Consider the following 17,162-nt stretch of genomic DNA (forward strand, 5'->3'; position numbering starts at 1 on the left):
TCACCAATGGACAGATCATCCAAAATGAAAATAAATAAGGACACAGACGATTTGAATGATACAGTAAATGAGATGGACTTAATTGATATTTATAGGACATTCCATCCAAATACAACAGAATACACTTTCTTCTCAAGTCCTCATGGAACATTCTCCAGGATAGATCATAACTTGGGTCACAAATCAAGCCTTGGTATTTTTAACAAAATTGAAATCGTATTAAGTATCTTTTCCGACCACAATGCTTTGATACTGGATATCAATTACAGGAACAAAACTGTAAAAAATACAAACACATGGAGACGAAACGATACACTACTAAATAACCAAGAGTTCACTGACGAAATCAAAGAGGAAATCAAAAAACACCTAGAAACAAATGACAGTGAAAACACGAGGACCCAAAACTTATGGGATGCAGCAAGAGCAGTTCTAAGAGGGAAGGTTATAGCAATACAATGCTACCTCAAGAAACAAGAAATAAACAAATAAACAACCTAGCCTTACACCTAAAGCAATTAGAGATGGAAGAACAAAAAAACCTCCAAAGTTAGCAGAAAGAAAAAAATAATAAAGAACAGGTCAGAAATGAATGAAAAAGAAATGAAGGAAACAATAGCAAATATCAATAAAACTAAATCTGGTTCTTTGAGAAGATAAACAAAATTGATAAACCATTAGCCAGACTCATCAAGGAAAAAAGGGAGAAGACTCAAATCAATAGAATTAGAAATGAAAATGAAGTAACAACTGACACTGCAGAAGTACAAAGGAACATGAAAGATTACTACAAGGAACTCTATGCCAATAAAATGGACAACCTGGAAGAAATGGACAAATTCTTAGAAAAGCACAACCTTCCAAGACTGAACCAGGAAGAAATAGAAAATATAAACAGACCAATCACAAGCACTGAACTTGAAACTGTGATTAAACATCTTCCAACAAACAAAAGCTCAGGACCAGATGGCTTCACAGGCAAAGTCTATCAAACATTTAGAGAAGAGCTAACAGCTATCCTTCTCAACCTCTTCCAAAATATATCAGAGGGAGGAACACTTCCAAACTCATTCTACGAGGCCACCATCACCCCTGATACCAAAACCAGACAAAGATGTCACAAAGAAAGAAAACTACAGGCCAATATCATTGATGAACATAGATTCAAAAATCCTTAACAAAATACTAGCAAACAGAATCCAACAGCACATTAAAAGGATCATACACCATGATCAAGTGGGGTTTATTCCAGGAATGCAAGGATTCTTCAATACATGCAAATCAATCAATGTGATACACCATATTAACAAATTGAAGAATAAAAACCCATATGATCATCTCAATAGATGCAGAAAAAGCTTTCAACAAATTCAATACCAATTTATGATAAAAACCCTCCAACAAGTAGGCATACAGGGAACTTACCTCAACATAAGAAAGGCCATATATGACAAACCCACAGCCAACATCGTCCTCAATGGTGAAAAACTGAAAGCATTTCCAGTACAATCAGGAAAAAGAAAAGGTTGCCCACTCTCAACACTATTATTCAACATTGTTTTGGCAGTTTTAGCCACAGCAATCAGAGAAGAAAAACAAATAAAAAGAACCCAAATCAGAAAAGAGGAATTAAAGCTGTCACTGTTTGCAGATGAGATGATACTACACATAGAGAATCCTAAAGATACTACCAGAAAACCACTAGAGCTAATCAATGAATTTGGTAAAGTAGCAGGATACAAAATTAATGCAAAGGAATCTCTTGCATTCCTATACACTAATGATGAAAAATCTGAAAGAGAAATTAAGAAAACACTCCCATTTACCATTGCAACAAAAAGAATAAAATATCTAGGAATAAACCTACCTAAAGAGACAAAAGACCTGTAGGCAGAAAATTATAAGACACTGATGAAAGAAATTAAAGATGATACAAATAGATTGAGAGATATACCATGTTCTTGGATTGGAAGAATGAACATTGTGAAAATGACTCTACTACCCAAAGCAATCTACAGATTCAGTGCAATCCCTATCAAACTACCACTGGCATTTTTCACAGACCTAGAACAAAAAATTTCACAATTTGTATGGAAACACAAAAGACCCCGAATAGCAAAAGCAATCTTGACAGTGAAAAACGGAGCTGGAGGAATCAGGCCCCCTGACTTCAGGGCCCCTTACTACAAAGCTACAGTAATCAAGACAGTATGGTCCTGGCACAAAACCATAAATATAGATCAATGGAACAGGATAGAAAGCCCAGAGATAAACCCACGAATATATGGTCACCTTCTTTTTGATAAAGGAGGCAAGAATATACAATGGAGAAAAGACAGCCTCTTCAATAAATGGTGCTGGGAAAACTGGACAGCTACATGTAAAAGAATGCCATTAGAACACTCCCTACACCATATACAAAAATAATCTCAAAATGGATTAAGGACCTAAATGTAAGGCCAGACACTATAAAACTCTTAGAGGAAAACATAGGTAGAACACTCCATGACATAAATCACAGCAAGATCCTCTTTGACCCACCTCCTAGAGAAATGGAAATAAAAACAAATATAAACAAATGGGACCTAATGAAACTTAAAAGCTTTTGCACAGCAAAGGAAACCATAAACAAGATGAAAAGACAGCCCTCAGAATGGGAGAAAAATATTTGCAAATGAAGCAACTGACAAAGGATTAATGTCCAAAATTTACAAGCAGCTCTTGCAGCTCAATATCAAAAAAATAAAAAACCCAGTCCAAAAATGGGCAGAAGACCTAAATAGACATTTCTCCAAAGAAGATATACAGATTGCCAACAAACACATTAAAGAATGCTCAACATCATTAATCATTAGAGAAATGTAAATCAAAACTACAATGAGGTATCACCTCACACCCATCTGAATGGCCATCATCAAAGAATCTCCAAACAATAAATGCTGGAGAGGGTGTGGAGAAAAGGGAACCCTCTTGCACTGTTAGTGGGAATGTAAATGGATACAGCCACTATGGAGAACAGCATGGAGTTTCCTTAAAAAACTAAAAATAGAACTACCATATGACCCAGCAATCCCACTACTGAGCATATACCCAGATAAAACCATAAATCAAAAAGACACATGCACCCCAATGTTCATTGCAGCACTGTTTACAATAGCCAGGTCATGGAAGCAACCTAAATGCCCATTGACAGAGGGATGGATAAAGAAGATGTGGTACATATATACAATGGAATATTACTCAGCCATAAAAAGAAACAATATTGGGTCATTTGTAGAGATGTGGATGAATGTAGAGACTGTAATACAGATGAAGTAAGTCAGAAAGAGAAAAACAAATATTGTACATTAACACATATATGTGGAACCTAGAAAAATGGTACAGATGAGCCAGTTTGCAGGGCAGAAATTGAGACACAGATGTATAGAACAAACGTATGGACACCAAGGGGGAAAAGCTGCGGGTTGGTGGTGGTGGTAGTGTGATGTGTTGGGAGATTAGGATTGGCATATATACACTAATATGTATAAAATGGATAACTAAGAAGACCCTGTTGTAAAAATAAACAAATAAAATAAAATTCAAAAAAGAAAAGAAAAACAAACACCTAGGAATAAACCTACCTAAGGAGGCAAAAGACCGGTACTCAGAAAACAGTAAAACACTGATGAAGGAAATCAAAGATGACAGAAACAGGGCTTCACTGGTGGCTGAGCGGTTAACAACCCAACTGCCAATGCAGGGGACATGGGTTAGAGCCCTGGTCCAGGAAGATCCCACATGCTGCGGAGCAATAAAGCCCGTGTGCCACAACTACTGAGCCTGCACTCTAGAGCCCGTGAGCCACAACTACTGAGCCTATGTGCCACAACTACTGAAACCCATGCACCTAGAGCCCGTGCTCTGCAACAAGAGAAGCCAATGCAATGACAAGCCTGCACAGCACAAGGAAGAGTAGTCCCCACTCGCTGCAACTAAAGAAAGCCTGCACACAGCAACGAAGACCCAACGCAGCCAAAAAATAAATAAATAAATAAAAAGGCAAAGATAACAGAAATAGATGGAGAGATATACCATGCTCCTTGATTGGAAGAATCAATATTGTGAAAATGACTATACTACCCAAAGCAATCCACAGGTTCAATGCAATACCTATCAAATTACCAATGGCATTGTCCCCAGAGCTAGTACAAGAAATTTTACAATTTTTATGGAAACACAAAATACCCTGAACAGCCAAAGCAATCTTAAGAAAGAAAAACGGAGCTGGAGGAATCAGGCTGACTTCAGACCATACTACAAAGCTACAGTAATCAAGACAGTATGGTACTGGCATAAAAACAGAAATATAGATCAATGGAACAGGATAGAAAGCCCAGAGAGAAACCCAAACATATATGGTCACCTTATTTTTGACAAAGGAGGCAAGAATATACAATGGAAAAAGACAGCCTCTTCGATAAGTTGTGCTGGGAAAAATGGACAGATATATGTAAAAGAATGAAATTACAACACACCCTAATACCATACACAAAAATGAACTCAGGCTTCCCTGGTGGCAGAGTGGTTGGGGGTCCGCCTGCCGATGCAGGGGACACGGGTTCGTGCCCCGGTCCGGGAGGATCCCACATGCCGTGGAGCGGCTGGACCCGTGAGAAATGGCTGCTGAGCCTGCGCGTCCAGGGCCTGTGCTCCACAATGGGAGAGGTCACAGCAGTGAGAGGTCCGCGTACCGCAAAAAAAAAAAAAAAAAAAAAAAAAGATGCTCAACATCACTAGTCATTAGAGAAATGCAACTCAAAATCACAATGAGGTATCACCTCACACTGGTCAAAATGGCCATTTTCAAAAAATCTACAAACAGTAAATGCTGGAGAGGGTGTGGAGAAAAGGGAACCCTCCCGCACTGTCGGTGGGAATGTAAATGGATACAGCCACTGTGGAGAACAGTATGGAGGTTCCTTAAAAAACTATAAACAGAACTACCATATGACCCAGCAACCTCACTACTGGGCATATACCCTGAGAAAACCATAATTGAAAAAGAGTCATGTACCACAATGTTTATTGCAGCACTATTTACAATAGCCAGGAGATGGAAGCAACCTAAATGTCCATCAATAGATGAATGGATAAAGAAGATGTGGCACATATACACAATGCAATATTACTCAGCCATAAAAAGGAACAAAACTGAGTTATTTGTAGTAAGGTGGATGAACTTAGGATGTCACATAGAGTGAAGTAAGTCAGAAAGAGAAAAATACTGTATGCTAACACATATATATGGGATTTTAAAAAGCGGTACTGATGAACCTAGTGGCAGGACAGGAGCAAAGACGCAGAGTAGAGAACAGACTTGAGGGCACAGGGGGCGAAGGGGAAGCTGGGATGAAGTGAGAGAGTGGCATTGACATATATACGCTACCAAATGTAAAATGGATGGCTAGTGGGAAGCTGCTGCATAGCACAAGGAGATCAACTCGATGCTTTGTGATGACCTAGAGGGATGGGATATAGAGGATGGGAGGGAGGCTCAAGAAGGAGGGGGATATGGGGATATATGTATACATATAGCTGATTCACTTTGTTGTACAACAGAAACTAACACAACATTATAAAGCATTTATACTCCAATAAAGATGTGAAAAAAAAGTCTGTCCAAAAAAAAGAAACAAACAAACAAAAAAGAATTTCTCACCCCATAACTTTAGTTAGGTAAAATTCTAAAAGTGCATTAATAATTTTTCCTTTGATTATTTCTTAAACCATCTAGTTCAGGGAACATAGTGAGATAAAAGGCAAAGCTTCTTGAATAAAACATGTTTGAGAGTTGCATGTGGATAGGGCACTCTTTTACCTTTTTTACAATGATTATCAAAAATTCATACTTAGGATCATTTGGATGTCCCTCTCGGTCCTCAGGACAGGCTGCCCCAAGATAGGCTACAATGGTATATTGAATATAGTAAACTAAATTTCCTTGAGAAACCGCTGATGAAACAAAATTATATTTACAAGCACTCTCTGCTCCCCCTCTGCTGGAAGAGGAAAGAAATCAAATCTCCCATGTGAAGGTACTGTCAGTATAACAGGATAATAGAAAGCATCCTTATCACCAGATTTGGGAATTCTAGGCTAAGGAAGCTATGTAAACAAAGTTTGTTACTTCTTCATAAGTTTGCTGCCCGAAGCACAAACCCCTCTGTTTTGTTAAATCTTCACAAATAATTGTTTCTTTCTCTAAAAATGATATATGAGTGGCTGCTTTAGTCTCTTCAAAAGTCTCATTTCTATGAGACCTCTGTTCATATAAATTAAATTTGTTTATTTCTTTGTTAATCTGTCTGGTGTTAATTTAATTGTTAAACCATCTGAAAGAACTAAGAAGGGGTGAGGGCAACTTTTCCTCCTTCTCAACAGTTGTTTTAGTTGCCAGGATACAAGCTGGACCCACTCTCTTCCCCTTAGGGCTACAGAATTGAGAGGTACTGTGACCACAAACTTAAGCTGGCAGAAGGTAAAAGTTGTTAACAGATTAGCCTTCTGGATCTCTGCCTGGAAATGCCAGTGGAAGTGAAACTGATAAAAGTCATTTTTCTCTATAAACTTGGATTAGCAGGAGAAAATATGTGTGGAACTTTCTCCTTTGTCATAGCAACTCAAATAAAAATATGGTAAATGAGTGATCTTCATTTTTATTGGTCATTTCCTCCCAGAAAATGTCTCTGCTTTTCTTTGTCTCTGTGTGTTGTGTCATTTGTCCTAAGGAGGAAGAACCATAGGGCAGAATAGCAGGCATAGGTTCTTTATAAAATTGCTGTTCAAGCCAGCCTCACAAACTGGTGAGTTCATGGTTGTCACCCACTAGTGTTTGTTTAGACAAATGTTGCTGTGGGTCCCTCATGGAAAAAACAGAAGAGTTTATTCCTTCCATCTTGGTCTATATTGTGAGAGCTTGACTTTATGACCAGTGAGAATATTCTATCTGGTCACTGCATTCTGAAATGTGCACTTATGGGGGTGGATCTATTTGGTGGCCAAATAGACTGGGGCATGAGACAGGAAATCACAAGCATCTCTCTCTTCATGTGGCAATGCCAGATTTCACAGGTACTTGTCATAAGGGGTCCTAGTCTATAGAGGCATTTCTTGTCTCAACATTCATTGCTTTGTGCTGAGAAAGTCTCATTCCAGTAGCACTGCCTGGTGCCAAAGATGAGTAGATTTATGACTGGAGGCATCTCACATTGTCATGACAGAACAGAGACAACATTTGATTACACCATCCTTACCACATGTGCAACAGAAGTCTTTACTGTCTTAGACTATATTGGGAGTAGACCTTTGGATTATGGGGGATACATCTGCACCCACATTAGGGATGCCTGTTTTATACATGGTAAAGATTTATTCTAAGTCTAAAAAGTTACCTCTGTGTCTTTCCATAAGAAGTCTTACTGGATCGAGTCATTATTGAAATAAACATACTAGTGGAAATCCCATTCGTCAGTGACAGGATAATGAATCGTTTTAACTGGAAAACTTGTTTGAAAATCTTTTCTTTTTACACAGTTTTATTGGAGTATAATTGCTTTACAATTTTGTGTTAGTTTCTGCTGTACAACAAAGTGAATCAGCTGTATGTATACATATATCCCCATATCCCCTCCCTCTTGAGCCTCCCTCCCACCCTCCGAATCCCACCCCTCTAGGTTGTCACAAAGCACCGAGCTGATCTCCTGAGCTTTGCAGCTACTTCCCACTAGCTATCTATTTTACATTTGGTAGTATATATATGTCAATGCTAGTCTTTCACTACATCCCCCTCATCATAAACAACTGTCATACTGGTATTTACAGGAAGATCTAATTGAAAAGAGAACACAAAATGGTATGATGCTATTCTTAGGGAATCCTTTAATAAAATGAATTAACAGAAGCCAGACTTAGAAAAATTAAAAAAAAATCTGAAGTAAATTCCCCTTCTCTTCCCTTTTATACTCCTCTTCAGTCCCAACTCCCTGCACCTAGCCTCCATAAGATCATTTGGACCTCTGGGATCCTGGTATGACCTATCCCTCAAAACCCAGCTCTATCACCTCACCCAGTTCTCCTAAATCTTAAAACTCCTGCAACCTTCCCATAAAGCACTCACCTGGTTGTTTTGATTTCTCTTTTTAAAAAGATTTTTTGGAGAGCACATTGGCTTGACCTCTAGTCCTGGGGAATACAGATTATTTTGTAAATGCTGACAGTCAGAAGTGAACTCAGCTGAGTACTTGAGAAGCACAATAAAGCTCACTTTGCAGTCCCTTATAAATCCTAATTTCCAGGTCTTGCTAACCAGCCTCTGCCAGCTTCAGGCATTCCTATGCAATGTCCTTTGTAGAAGTATACTGTACCCCATCCCCAAAATTTCAGATCCCTTGTAAAACATCAGATCTTTAAATTATAAAACGTTTTACCTCCAGTCTCAGAAGACCCAATCAGTTCAGGGCAGAATTAGAAAGATTAGTTGTTATTCACAACCCCAATCATAGGGACCTTAATTGACTGCTAGAGGGTTTTCTTCCAGCCCACAATTATACCGTATCTATTAGGTAGGCCAGATGACACTCTGGGTAAACAAAACCCCTTCAGAGAGGAACAGAGAGGCCAGCACCTCTCCCAGTCAACCGAAGTAGAAATGACCTAAATAAAAGCTAATATTCAAGGTTCGATAGGAAAAATATTAAAGGCCTTTGCCCATAAATTTAGTTGGTCTAAGGTTGAATTATGTATTCAAAAAAAAAAAAAAGGAAAGAATCCAGAAGCTTTTGTTGAATGTTTTATACAAAATTTTTAGCAGAAAACTGCATTGAAAACAGAAGCCCAGAGCACAGGAAACACTAATATCTGCTCCAGTGAGAATTTTTCACCCTGATACTGGACGGCAAATTCAAAATAACTGCAAGTGTGGTAATTGAGGATACAACTCAATTCTTTGAAAGTAGCTTCTAGGAATGTAGGAAAAAAGTTTAATGGCCACAATTCTTGCTTTACAACTTGAATATTTAGAGAAACAAAAACATAAATCTGAGAATAATTTGAAGCCCTCTTCCTATTTGCCTCCAGACAACTGCAGATATTGTAAGAAATCAGGAGGTTGTAAGAGAAATTGTCCTGCAGTTAAGAGAAAGGTTTAAGAAGCAATCCCTTTGTGCCCCAGGACTGCCAGTAGGTTCATTTTTCTCCTTCTGAGGGACAGTTCCCCCCCAAATGACAGGGTCAGCTGTTCCTCTGTTGCGCCCCATAGCTTGTCATTAAACCTAAAATACAGAATCAGGCACTGGATTCTTAATTGACACTGGTGCAACGTCCTCTACCATCTGCTCAGTGGAGTTGCCTCTACCTGTGATTTTGTTCAAGCAGTTGGAAACTCTGGGTAGACTATTTCACTGCCAATATTTCAGTCCACCCCAATATCTTTAGCTCCCCCCCCCACATAACATGCACTGGGCCATTCTAGTTTCCACCTGTTCACCAGTAAACTTCTTGGTGGAGATTTTAATGTAAATTTAATGCCGCTATAAAATGTAATGGGAGGGGCTTTTATTTCCCTGCCCTCAGATAAAGCCTCACACTGTTACCGAATGCAAGTTCATGTGCCCAATGCACAGTGAGGCCAAACAAACCGAAACTCTCTGGAAGGTTTCAACAAAGCACTTTTAAAAGCAAGGTGAAAAAAAAAAAAAAGCAAGGTGAGGTAGGGGTGTGTTTGGTTGTGGCAAACTTCTTGGTGTTGAACTCTTTTGTTCTTGCAGCTGTCCATGTAAGTCAGGTCATGATGTTCCTGTAACCCCCCAACAAGACAAATGCTATTCTCTGTTCTGCAACTTTTTATCTCTGTATGAATGGACTCTTAAAGGTTAGAGCCCTGAGAATAGACTATCCTGTATACTTAAGGCTATAGGCAACATTCAAAAAGTGCAGAGCCAGCATGACTAAGCACAGGCAACAAGGCACAAAGTTTAAAGTAAAGAGGAACAGATCTAATATGGAGTCAGAGTTGTTCTTCCCTGTTCCAACACCTCCTGCTTTCCTTACTGGAAAGTCAGCCTGATTTAAATCCTTCTGAATTGGATGGACCTTTAATAGATGTCCCAATAAATGTCTGGGCCACACAGGCAAACGAATTTGCATTGCTACTATTGATATATGAAGTGACTGTATATGTTATATGGAAGAAAAATTAACTTTTCCATCAGTAGACTAACATGGTGTACATATTAAAAAACAAACAAACAAACAACCTTTTTCTGAATAATGAACACATTACCCATATTTATTAATCATGTATTAGAAAACTGCCTGGAGAGTACTTGTCTCTCACTGTCCTACTTCACTCTCTAGGTCTCCACTACAGACTATTTTTTTTTTAACATCTTTATTGGGGTATAATTGCTTTACAATGGTGTGTTAGTTTCTGCTTTATAACAAAGTGAATCAGTTATACATATACATATGTTCCCATATCTCTTCCCTCTTGCGTCTCCCTCCCTCCCACCCTCCCTATCCCACCCCTCCAGGTGGTCACAGAGCACCGCGCTGATATCCCTGTGCTATGCGGCTGCTTCCCACTAGCTATCTACCTTACGTTTGTTAGTGTATATATGTCCATGCCTCGCTCTCGCTTTGTCACAGCTCACCCTTCCCCCTCCCCATATCCTCAAGTCCGTTCTCCAGTAGGTCTGTGTCTTTATTCCTGTCTTACCCCTAGGTTCTTCATGACATTTTTTTTTCTTAAATTCCATATATATGTTAGCATACGGTATTTGTCTTTCTCTTTCTGACTTACTTCACTCTGTATGACAGACCCTAGGTCTATCCACCTCATTACAAGTAGCTCAATTTCGTTTCTTTTTATGGCTGAGTAATATTCCATTGTGCCACATCTTCTTTATCCATTCATCTGATGATGGGCACTTAGGTTGTTTCCATCTCCAGGTCCACTATAGACTCTTTTTCAAACTGTGTGTTGCTCTTATTAACCCTTACTTTTTCAGCATGCTGAGCACAAACCAAACGCTCCCTTATGCCTGTTTACTAAACACTGGTCAGGTTAACTAATCAATCTGACTATTGGTTATATCAAATCTAGATAGAGCAAAAGAACCAGAACTGGTCTTCATTCCTGCTGATTGAACACCTGGTGGACTAAAGTAGAAAATATGGATGAATGACAAGCTATGGTATCCAAGACTGAAAAATAATCACTGCATTATTTTCTTCTGGTGAGTTATTTGGGACCCAGACCACCTGTATAGAAGTTCAAGGACCAGCCCTTGACCAGATAAAGACAATTAATGAAAAATGTTCTCTTTGCGTTGAAAACAAACATGACCTTGGAACTTCTCTTGGTGACATACTAGGAAAATGTTGTAACAAACTCTGTAGATTCCACAAGTGGCAACTTCAAACCTCTCTGGGAGATTGTAAATGACTCTAGCACTACCCTTTTTGGTACAGATGTCTGCCAAATCACCAAATGATTTGGATCCTGCACAAGCCACTCTTTGTACACTCTGTACAGTGGGTATTTTAAAAAATAATTAATTAATTGATTAATTAATTATATTATTTTTGGCTGCGTTGGGTCTTCATTGCTGCACGCGGGCTTTCTATAGCTGTGGCGAGTGGGGGCTACTCTTCGTTGCGGTGCGTGGGCTTCTCATTGCGGTGGCTTCTCTTGTCGTGGAGCACGGGCTCCAGGTGTGTGGGCTTTAGTAGTTGTGGCTCATGGGCTCTAGAGCGCAGGCTCAGTAGTTGTGGCGTGAGGGCTTAGTTGCTCCGCGGCATGTGGGATCTTCCCGGACCAGGGCTCGAACTCGTGTCCCCTGCATTGGCAGGCGGATTATTAGCCACTGTGCCACCAGGGAAGCCCTGTACAGTGGGTATTTTAACTGTTCCCCTGAATAAGCTACCAAATACCACAAACTATTGTTGATGGATTTGTCCTTTTGTCAATATATAATCTCCTAGTTTGTCTTATTTAAGAAATTCACCTGAGTTTCTATGTTGTCTGAGATTAGGATTGCCACCTCAGCGTTCTTTTGTTTACTATTTATATAGAAGCTATTTCCATCCTCTCATTTTTATCCTACTTGTGTCTTGGATCTAAAGTGTGTTTCTTGTAGATGATATGTAGTTAAATTACGTTTTTTTAAAAAATTATTGTCTCTCTCTGCCTTTTAATTGGAAATTAATTGTTTTTATTTTGGTAGTGTACCATTTAATTCTCTTCTCACTTATTTTAGTTATTTTCTTAATGGCTACCCTGAGGGTCAAAACTAACACCTTAAACTTAGAATAATCTAGTTTGAATTAATATCAACATAGTTTCTATAGTATAAGAAACTATGTAATACTACCAAAGGTAAAATAGATAGCTAGTGGGAAGCAGCCGCATAGCACAGGATCAGCTCGGTGCTTTGTGATTGTGACCGCCTAGAGGGGTGGGAAAAGGAGGGTGGGAGGGAGACGCAAGAGGGAGGGGATATGGGGATATATGTATACGTATAGCTGATTCATTTTGTTATACAGCATAAACACAACATTGTAAAGCAATTATACTCCAATAAAGATGTTTAAAAAAACCCTATGTATTAAACATATGTCCTTTATATTTTTACTGTCACAACTCTATATACTTGTGTCTATTAACATAGATTTATGTTAAAGTTTTACTCATTTGACTTTTAAATAATATAGGAAAAAAAGAGAACCTACGAACCTAAATACAATCATACTGGCTTTTATATTTATCTACATAGTTTCCTTTACCAGCATTTATTCTTCATGACACTGAGTAGTTCTCAAGTGACATTTTTTTCAGCTTGCAGGGTTCCCTTTAGCATTTCTTGTCAGTCAGATCTGCTAATGATTATCTCCCTCAACTTTTGCTTATCTTTGGAACATCTTTATCATTCATATTTAAAGATAGTTTTACTAGATGTAGAGCCCGGTTTGACATATTTTTTTCTCTTAGTACTTTAAATATGGCATTTAAATCAGGCTTTTCAGTGCATCCTGTCCTTTATCATTGCTAATGAGAAATAAGCTGCTAATCTTATTGATGAACTATTATACGTGACAATTAGTTTTTCACTTGCTGCTTCAAGATTCTGCTTTTGTCTTTGTATTTTGACTGTTTGATGATAATATGTCCTGGCTTTGATTTCCTAGTTTATCCTAATTAGAGTCCATTGACCCTTTAGGTATGGAGATTCATATCTTTTACCAAATTAGAACATTTTCAGCCGTTATTACTGCAAGTATTATTTTTCTCCTTTCTCCTCTCTTTTAGGCTGAAAATACATGAACATGATGGTTCTAGGGAACAGTAAGATGACCCTCAGGTGGGATGCACAAGTTCCAGTGTTTATTTGCCAGCAGAGGGCATTCCCACAACATACATGGTTGTTCAGGCATAGGAAGTAATGATGATGCAGGCTAGAATAGTAAGGATATTCAATGAGTGATCAGTGAGTGATTAACATAACATCTTCAATTCAGTTGGATCAGTGTCCACAAGGAGCTTGATAATGACCAGGACATCAAAAAGAAAATAATCCACACAGCAGTGGTCACATAGAGGCCAAACAATGGACAGTGAAGCCTGAAGGAGAGAGTTGGCAAGCCCTGTAAACAAGGACATGGCTGCAAGAAGGTGACAGATCTGTTGGTGCATGATTGTAGCAGAGTGGAGGGACCAGCAGATGACAACATAATGGTCAACAACCAATACAGTAAAAAGCACACACTCCATGGAGCCAAAAGCCAAAGCCACAGAATACTGAACAATGCAGCTTATGTAGCTGATATTCTTAACTTCTCCACAAGCTTACCATTATTTGAGGAACAACGCAGTTAGTAAAATGCATGTCCAAAATTGAGAGGTTTGGGAAGAAGAAGTACATTGGGGTGTGGAGCCTGCTATCCAGGAGGGAAATTAAGATGATGGCTGCGTTGCCTGTGAGGGTCATCACGTAGAACCCAGAAACAAAGAAAGGATGAACTCAACCTGGGGATACTCTGAGAAGTCAACTAAGATAATGTCTTCCCCTGAGCTGACATTATTTTCACCATCTTCTTATTTCATAGCAACTGAAATAAAATCAAGTATTCTCTCTATATTGCCAAAACAGATGGACAAAAATTAGTCAATTTTTACATAATAGTCCCTACTAATTCATAGGTTTTTCTAACAATTCCAAACAATGAGAACTCAAATTTCCTGATGTATAAAATAATTTAAATGATTTAAATGTAAATCCAAAGTCACAAAGAATGCAAAAACTTGATGGAAGTAGCCTAAAATTACATTAAGGTCTTTTAGGTGCTTCACTTGATCCCATTAATTAAATATTTATCTAGGAAGCCTATAGTTTCTATTTCACCTAGATATCCACTCTTAATTGGTACACTCTTGATTAGTGTAGGAACAATGAGAGAAAAAATCAAGTGATAATAAAAATGAAACGAAAACTGGGATATGGTAGTTGATGTGATAAATTAATTCGCCCTGGCAATGAGTATGATACAATAGTGACTGTGATATTAAAATAAGCAGTGAGTGTTGGACCAAACTGACACAGCCACAATGATAAAATTTTTGTATATAGTTTCAATTGGTTTCATGAAACCAATAAGGTAATTTATTCTTGTTTCCCTCACAAATACTAGTTTGCTTTATATTCTGTTGACATAAAACAAATAGATGACTAGCTGTTTCTTTAGCAAACATGAGGTTATTCAAGATCAAGAAGTAACTACATTTCCAGATTTGCAACCATGGTGAGACATGTGCATGTCCCCCACAAAAAATGGAGAGAACTGTTTTAAATAGGGGCAAATGAAGTTGAGATAGCTCTAGTAAACAGAGTCCACTGGAAAAATTAAGAGTTTGAAGTACAGTAGCTTTTCATTGGGTAAGTTGTGACAGTTTCTTATTGGCTGAGCTCTTGAAGGAAGGAAGAGGAAGTCTTTTTCGTTTTGGGCTCTGTTATTGTTATAGGTGTGAAAAGCTTCCCTGTCTGACATCCAGACTATCTTAAGTGAGACTTCCTTTTATTGCTTCTTGACAATTTCTCCCTTTTGATCAAGATTGTTCTCTGAAAGCATCACTGATTGAGAGTCAGGTTTTCTGGTTCCAGTGACTTTTTATCCCTCAATGCCAAGAAGGACATTCCTGGATGTGCTGTCCTACATCAAATGGAAATTGCACAGATTTGAAACCTATTGACGTTCACATCTGAATCACAGGGAGTTGTAAGAAGGAGAACGCTGAAGTACTTATTATGTGAAGTCCCTAAGTTAACAAGATTACAGAGATTGGTGATCATCTTTAGCATTGTGTCATCATCAAAGAGGAACTTCCAACAGACCTGGTCTATATATCTTGGGAAAGCTATCTCATCAGATGTCAGCTGCTTCAGCTCTGGGAAATCTTTACTTTCAGGTCGACAGATGGCTGTCAGTTTGAGTTAAAGTTTCGTGCTTCCTTTAGGTGTGTTTGTGAATCCAAGAGTCTATTTCCTGAAATTTGGTGACACAAAGGTTGGTTATCAGTACCTGATAGAGGCCTTACAAGCGAGTTTGAAGATAGTCCTTCTGGAGCAGCTGTCCCCAACTTTTTTGGCACCAGGGACCGTTTCATGGAAGACAATTTTTCCACAGACGGATCGGGGGCAGGGGGATGGTTCAGGCGGTAACGCGAGTGATGGGGAGAGGCAGATGAAGCTTCGCTTGCTCGCCCACCCGCCACTCACCTCCTGCTGTTTGGCCTGGTTCCTAACAGGCTGCGGACCGGTACTGGTCTGTGGCCCGGGGGTTGCGCACCCCTGCTCTGGAGATTTCATTTCTAAAATCCCCAAATATCCAGATTGCAAGTGTGAGGCTTAAGACCTTTGTCTCCCATGAGTGCACCGTGAAAAGATCGCTTTACGAAAACATGCTTACTTTTAGTAGAAGAAATTAGGACTTCACAATATTGGAGTACCTCTCCATTTAGCAGTTGTGGGTCAAAAGAGGCAAGAGTCAAGTGCATTGGGTATCCTGTGGCTATCTCAAACAATGAGCATTTATGAGTTCCAAGAGGGTGGATGTGATGTCTAGGAGAATTTATAGCAATGCTTTTGGCCAAGTTATTTGGAGGGCCTCTACAATTTTTTCCAATTGGGACTTCATGCCTTCACCTAAACCAGAGGAATGAGGGTGGTAAGTGCAGTGACAGTTTTGTAAAACTGACCAAACAGCACAAATGTGTTGAAGTACTTGACCACTAAAAAGGATTCTTTGACCTTTATGCAGTTAGAGAAGAGTTTCCCAGGTGGGGACAATCTTTTCCTAATGGTTTTAAGCCACAAAAGAGGGAGTAACCTGTCTGCAAGGGAAGGCTTCAGTTCAGTGTTGAACAGGCCATGACTAAAACATATTTATATCCACAAGACTGGGGAAGTTGTATGAAATTCATGTGCCAGACCTCAAATGGTTAATTAATCAGTTTAAAAAATCAGGAAACAGTATGAACAAGCTTCCCTGGGTTGAGCTTTGGACAAGTGGATCAACTGAGTTAGGCATTTTTGCAGGATTTTAAATAATTCCCCACAAATACTGATTCATGAACATTGTTATCTTGTCAATAAACCTATGGTTTAATGCAGGCACAGGGGTGAGGAATGAGAATTTTAGAGTGTTAGACTCTTTTATCAAACCAACAGTTGTTGAATTTCCATCTTGCTTTTCCTTTTCTGAGGATCACTGCTGGGCTTCTCTAGTGAGATTTTCTGTGTTATAATTTAGAGAAATATCCCTTTGGACCATGAGAGTTTTGGCTGCTGTTGGGTCCTTAAAGGGCAGCATTCCTTGTGGAAATGTCAGCAAGGTGATTTCCCTAGCTTTCAGAGAGTCAAGTTTAGGATGACCTGAAATATTAATAATAGCTGAAGTGTCAGTTTGAAGCGCTGCATCCAATAATTCCTGAACATAGGGGCCATTTTAAAATTTTATTTTCCCTGGAAGTAAGGAGCCACACTGCTTCTAAAACTTTCCAAAATCATGAGCCACTCCAAAAGCTTATGTACTATCAATATAGACATTGGCAGTTTTGTCCTTGGCTG

The 17,162-nt window shown here is 38.9% G+C and overlaps 1 pseudogene; it reads right to left on the bottom strand.

Moving 5' to 3' along the window:
- Positions 1–13,137: 13,137 nt before the first annotated feature.
- On the bottom strand, positions 13,138–16,050 carry LOC149744067 (olfactory receptor 2G6-like; annotated as a pseudogene).
- Positions 16,051–17,162: the final 1,112 nt, after the last annotated feature.

Source organism: Delphinapterus leucas, unplaced genomic scaffold (genome assembly GCF_059928025.1).
Source record: "Delphinapterus leucas isolate spDelLeu-1000000601 "Yukka" unplaced genomic scaffold, BTC_Dleu_Yukka2 spDelLeu_asBTCV2_sq25, whole genome shotgun sequence".
NCBI classification, from domain to species: domain Eukaryota; kingdom Metazoa; phylum Chordata; class Mammalia; order Artiodactyla; family Monodontidae; genus Delphinapterus; species Delphinapterus leucas.